At 40.6% G+C, this 6007-nt stretch overlaps 1 pseudogene; it reads left to right on the plus strand.

Annotated features, from left to right (window-relative positions):
- The first annotated feature begins 4442 nt into the window (after positions 1-4442).
- Positions 4443-5722, plus strand: LOC112203375 (annotated as a pseudogene).
- Positions 5723-6007: the final 285 nt, after the last annotated feature.

Genomic DNA, 6007 nt, shown 5'->3' on the forward strand with positions numbered 1-6007 from the left:
TGGCCTCAGGAAGCACCTTCAAACATAGGATTCAATTCAGATCGAATTGACGCTTGGTTTCGAAGCCACAAAATGCAGCAAAGCAAATAAAAGAAAAAATGGCTAAATACTGTTTAGTACCCTGTGGTTTGAGTCCGAAATCAATTCAGTCCTTGCATTTTTAATTTCATCAAAAACACCCCTGTGTTATCAAATCTCGTTCAATAAATCATTCTGTCACTCTTCCGTAAAATGGTGCCATTAAACTGTTGACTTGGCCTGCCAACTCAGCTAAGGTGGGGCCCACATGAAAAATAAAATTCTAAAATTACCCCTGCCTCTATTTCACCTCCAGACCCAGCGCCGTCCTTGTTCTTGCCTTTAGCAATTTTACTACCTCCAGTTCTCTTAGCAAAAAGCCTACACCCATCATGAATCATATTACAAAACCCATTCTTTTTGTGGCTGCTACTAATTATTTTAATTCTCAAGTTTTTTGTTTTTTCTTCTTCAATTTGTCAAATACTTCTCAATCCATCATTCTTCTATCAAAAACATAGAACCTGATGAATTTGATTTCTCATCTTTAAACAAGAAACCATATACTGATGGATTTGTTTTCTCATCTTTAAATAAGAAACCATATACTTTGATCAATTCTTAATCACACATTTGTTGTTCTGCAGAATGAAAAAAGTAACCTCCTTTCTACATCTACCTAATTTCTACAAATGATTGTATACATGGTTTTCAAGGTGGACCTTCCATGTGAAGAAAATAAAAAATCCCTAATAATGTTGATGCAAGTATCAGACATGAGTGCTCCCTGAAATTGTATTAATGGTTCTGAAAATGGATCTTCAGAGTGATTTGCACCCCTTAAATGCCTCCTCAAACCCACCACCCCTAATGTTTTCTTTCATTTTTCTGAGTCTTCAAAAAAAAATTAAAAAAAATAAATAATAGATCAAGAACATAAGAAAACAAAGGAGAGTGAATCTGAGAAAATGGGAAGGAACAAGACCAAGATTCTTCGAGAGAAGCTCCACTAATCCTACCATGTCGAAGGCATCAACCACCTCCAAAAGTACAGCCTCCTCTGAGATCAGTACCTCTAGTCTATTTCAGAGAGAGAGAGAGATCTCCGTCGTCCAGTTCTGCTTCTTCTCTGGCCTTGCCTTGATCTCCGCCATGTACGTGTACTTCAGATCTCCTAGGCCGGTAGCAGCGGCCTTGATCTTCGGGACACCGGCTCGCGACTCCGGCTCAGTGACTCGATTGCTGGGATCTTCGCGACTCCGGCTCAATGACTCCTCCACCACCTCTTCGAAAAACGAACGGAGTTTTGGAACAACGGCGAAAATAGAGGTTTCGTGGACAAGAACCGCCAGCAACAGCCCGCAGTAGTGCAGGGCTTGACGGATCTGGAGTGAGTCAACGGAACAAGTCGGGTGATTTGGGTGGGAATGTTTGTGTGTGCGAGCACGGCGCTGGGTCTGGAGGTAAAATAGAGTCAGGGATAATTTTGGAATTTTACTTTTCATGTGGGCCCCCACCTGAGCTGAGTTGGCAAGCCAAGTCAGCAGTTTAACGGCACCATTTAACAGAAGAGTGACGGAATGACTTATTGGACGAGATTTGATAACGCATGGGTGTTTTTGATGAAATTAAAAGTGCAGGGACTGAATTGATTTCGAACTCAAACCACAAGGTACTAAACAGTATTTAGCCCAAGAAAAAATACCTCAAAACTTGGACTGTGAATAACCTCAAAACGATCTGAGTGTCTGGGTGGTTCTGATTCGGTGCCAAAGCACAGATTGTCAGATTGGGGACCTGACGGATTGAAATTGGACGATCGATTGAGGAGGGGTAATGCATCAGTGGTCACCGATTATCGAAGGTGGTCACTGGAGATAGATGGTGATCACCAGTAATCGTTGGCGGTCGCCGGCAATCGGAGAAGGTTGGTGGTGGAGCGGTTCAGATGGTGGGGAGATGAACAGGACGAGTAAGAGAGAGAACTGGGATGTAGAGACAACTGAGATTCCTAACAACGCTTCCAATTGCTCCGCCAGCTGCCAACATGAAAAGGGGGAGGTCGGAATGATCTAGATCGGGAAGTCGGAAAAGGGGGAGGGGAGGAATTTATTTTAGATCTACTTTCTCTAGAGAGAGAGCCGAGAGAGAAAAACAAGCTACAGTAGCGATGGGAAAGGATTTCCCCTGGTTGTTGACGATGGGAGAGAGACAGTGAGATGGAAAATACGTATTTGCAAGTATAAAATTGTTTTTTTATTATCTTCTTACTGAAAAATTAATTATTTATAATAAAATATTGTACTTTAATGAGTTGCTCCTTACATTTTCTTTATGGGCACACATGATATGTGCCTTACTCATGTAATGGGCACACATATAGATATATGTCCCCTTTTCATCATGCAATGGGCACACATACAACAAGTGTCCCCATATATGTATCCCCTTAGGCCTCTTTTGTAATAGTGTCGGTGGCTTGGGATAGCATAGGGTAGGATGCGGCAGAATCCAGTGACGGTGAGAATGTCCGGCTAAGACGCACCACTGTTAAATACGTTAACCTCTCAACGCATCGTAAAATTCCCTACTGACACAGTGATCTACTTCAACTTGTACACAATTCAAAATAACTTTTGTTTTCTAAGGGTGGACCTGGAAACACAGATGGGAATATGATTATGTATAACTTGTAATGCCAATTAGAATAAGGTTCAGTGAAGTTGTTACTGTTAAACAGTCTCATATTACTCTCATCACCAAGTTTGCTCTGGAGAAGACAATGTGCCACAACTAATGACAAGGTCCAAGGCCAAGATTTCATGACCAACGGAGCAACGGCCATTGGGGAAACTTGGTCGTGATAATAACATTCTAACCAAAGTACTAAAACACTTGGAAATACAAAACATTGAGGCACAACAAGCATATTAATTTTTCTTTCTTTCTCACAAGTGACGATAATCAAACCGAAAACTACCACTTTCTCACCCATCTCAATACTAATTTATCGAGCTAGGTGTGCAATATTTTAAGTACCTTTAACGTGCAACTAAATTAGAAATGGTCAAACCATTTACTGATAAAATTTCTGGTTCCGTCCCGATTTTACCAGCAATAGGTGCATTCCTTTTGCCAAAAATGCAGGCTTTGTAGGTGCAGGTAATGGCAAGCTTTCAGTTATTAACAGAGATATTGCATCTGACATGGTGGATCGATTGGCTGCATTATCCTCAACATATCGTTGATCAACATGGATGCATCTTAACACTTGATCCGTATTGAATGAGATGCCTAGTGTTGTATCCATTAACTTTAGCCCTGCGCCTTCTTTCCATAACTTCCATGCCTGAAATTAACAAGATTAGTTTATCAGTTCAGTTAGGATATCTAAATGATTGAATCTCATTGATACAATCATAACTGCTGAGATTTGTTTAACAGGCGCCCACCCGAAAGGGCACGAAGCGTTCGCTCAAAACTAATCTATGGTTGACTACGCACTAACTCTAATTATGCTTCACAAACTAGCAGAAGTAACGCTTCAACTGTTAGGTAACTCTCCAACCAAGAAAGCCCTCTTTAATTGGGACTTGGGGGACTTGTACTTATAAAAACATTTGCTTAAGCATAATTAGTAGTTATACTAGGTCAGCCCCAAATTGCTGTCGGAGGAACTAGCACTGTCAATGGTGTGATCGACGGCAACACCGTCACACGGCCTACCGCCCAAGCCCAGGCTCGGGCCAAGATCACCTCTAACAAGCCACCATGCGCCGCGTGAAGATCACCTCGCTGAGACATTAGAAGCTACAAACTGATACACATCAGTCCCACATCGGAAACCAAAAGGAGATCGCTCTCCTTTTCACCTATAAAAGGTCAATTCCTCTATCTTCGTCTTCATTACACATTAAATACTTGTCTAACGTTATGTTGTCAACACAAATACATTGACTGACTTAGGCATCAGAGTAGAGCAGACCGCCAACCACGATCTTTCTCCTAACGCTCTTTGTATTTTACTTGACATGTGACGCTAGCGCTACTCATCATTCCGTAACGGTCCGAGCCCGAACTTGCGTTAACGAAATTTGGCTACCGTCAGACCTTGACCATGAATAGGAAGCATATATGGTGAGACTAGTATGAAATAGAACACACAGCTTTCAAATGTTCATGTACCAAGATTAGATTGACATCGATGCTAATTTTCGCATTTACAAATTTAGTGTAAATTTACAATTAAACCTAATTTGTTATGGTGGTTACAACTTACATGTTAGTTATTCAAATTGTAAAGACCAAATGCTATCACAACGCTACAGAGGAGTTTCATAGGTTCGCGATAGCTAGAAAGACAAGAAGAAGTGAGAGAGAGAGAGAGAGACGGCAACGGAGCGAGAATATCTTTCACTCGAACCATGGCATTCAAAGGTCCAAAAAAACCAGAGCCATGTGCCGTAAGGTTGATTTCCCACCATTGAATTTATGATGCCAAGGGAATTTTAGAGCCCACATTAGTTTTTTTCATACATCTTTGAACTACAGCATTCGAAGACTCCTTCAGTTCAACCAGATGCCAGAAGCAGGGGTATCTGGACCGTCCGATGCTTATATATGAACTCCAGCATACAAACATTGTTCAGCACTTCAGATTTTGCATTCATGGTGAAGAGAGGATGTTGATATACGATGAGTACAAGGCAAACAAAAGCTTGGACTACTTTTTATTTGGTTGTTACTTTGATCCAACTACCTTCTTAATTCCATATATATATATATATATATATATATGTTATAGAAATGTACATATCTATTTGTTATATGATTTGTTTGAATTGTACCAATTGTACAGACTCAACCAGATGCCAGCAACTAGATTGGAACAAACGTTTCAGCATAATTGAAGGAGTCGCTCAAGATTCGCTTTACATGCACAAATATTCCAAAAAGAGTAATTCATAGAGATTTAAAAGCAAGTAATGTTCTACTTGATGAAAACATGAATCCCAAAATTTCTGATTTTGGAATGGCAAGGATTTTCACGAATGATGAACAAGAAGCAAATACTATGAAGATTGTTGGGACACGGTAAGCAAGCAATTATGATATTTTGCTTTTGGTTCTTAAGCATGCATTTGTGAATGTAGTTGTATTAATGAACTTTTCTTCTCCATTTGATGCAGTGGTTACATGTCCCCTGAGTATGTTATGGGGGGAAACTTTTCCATAAAATCTGATGTCTATAGTTTCGGAGTGTTGATGCTAGAAATCCTAAGTGGAAGGAAAAACAATAGCTTCTACAATGATGACCATGCCATCAATATAGTTGGCTATGTATGTCAAACAAATCTATGTGGGGTGGACATGTTCAGTAATTCTAAAATTCTAAACGAATGTGATCTTGTTTCAGGCATGGGCGTTATGGAGAGAAGTTGCAGGACTAAGACTAACGGATCCAAGACTTGGCGATTCATGTGATAAAAATCAATTCTTGAGGTACGTCCATGTTGGTATGCTCTGCGTGGAGGAAAATGCAGCCAATCGGCCCACGATGTTAGATGTGATATCTATGTTGGCTAATACAAAACCAAGATTGTGTACAGAAAGAAATGTGATCACAGCTGTTGTATGTAGGAATGGACCAGAAATTATTGCATCTGTAAATGGTATCTCCAATTCTGATTTTGATGGGCGTTAAATGTACCACCAAGCCAATCAACACGCTTTCTCTTGAAAATCCAGGTGGAAATGGGCATAAGATGGTTGGTTGTGTTTTTTTTTTTTTTTTTTTTTGTCAAGGGGAACTCAAAGGGTTCCTAGGCCCAAGATAAACCCCTTCGGCGCATGTGAAATGCTCCAACTATGCATTGCAGCACAGTACCTGGCCACTTCACATGCTCCAACTATGCATTGCAGCACAGTGCCTGGCCACTTTGACAGCTTGGGGTTCGAACCTAGGTTGGGGAGTACACCCAACTAGGCA

Source organism: Rosa chinensis, chromosome 5 (genome assembly GCF_002994745.2).
Source record: "Rosa chinensis cultivar Old Blush chromosome 5, RchiOBHm-V2, whole genome shotgun sequence".
NCBI classification, from domain to species: Eukaryota; Viridiplantae; Streptophyta; class Magnoliopsida; order Rosales; family Rosaceae; genus Rosa; species Rosa chinensis.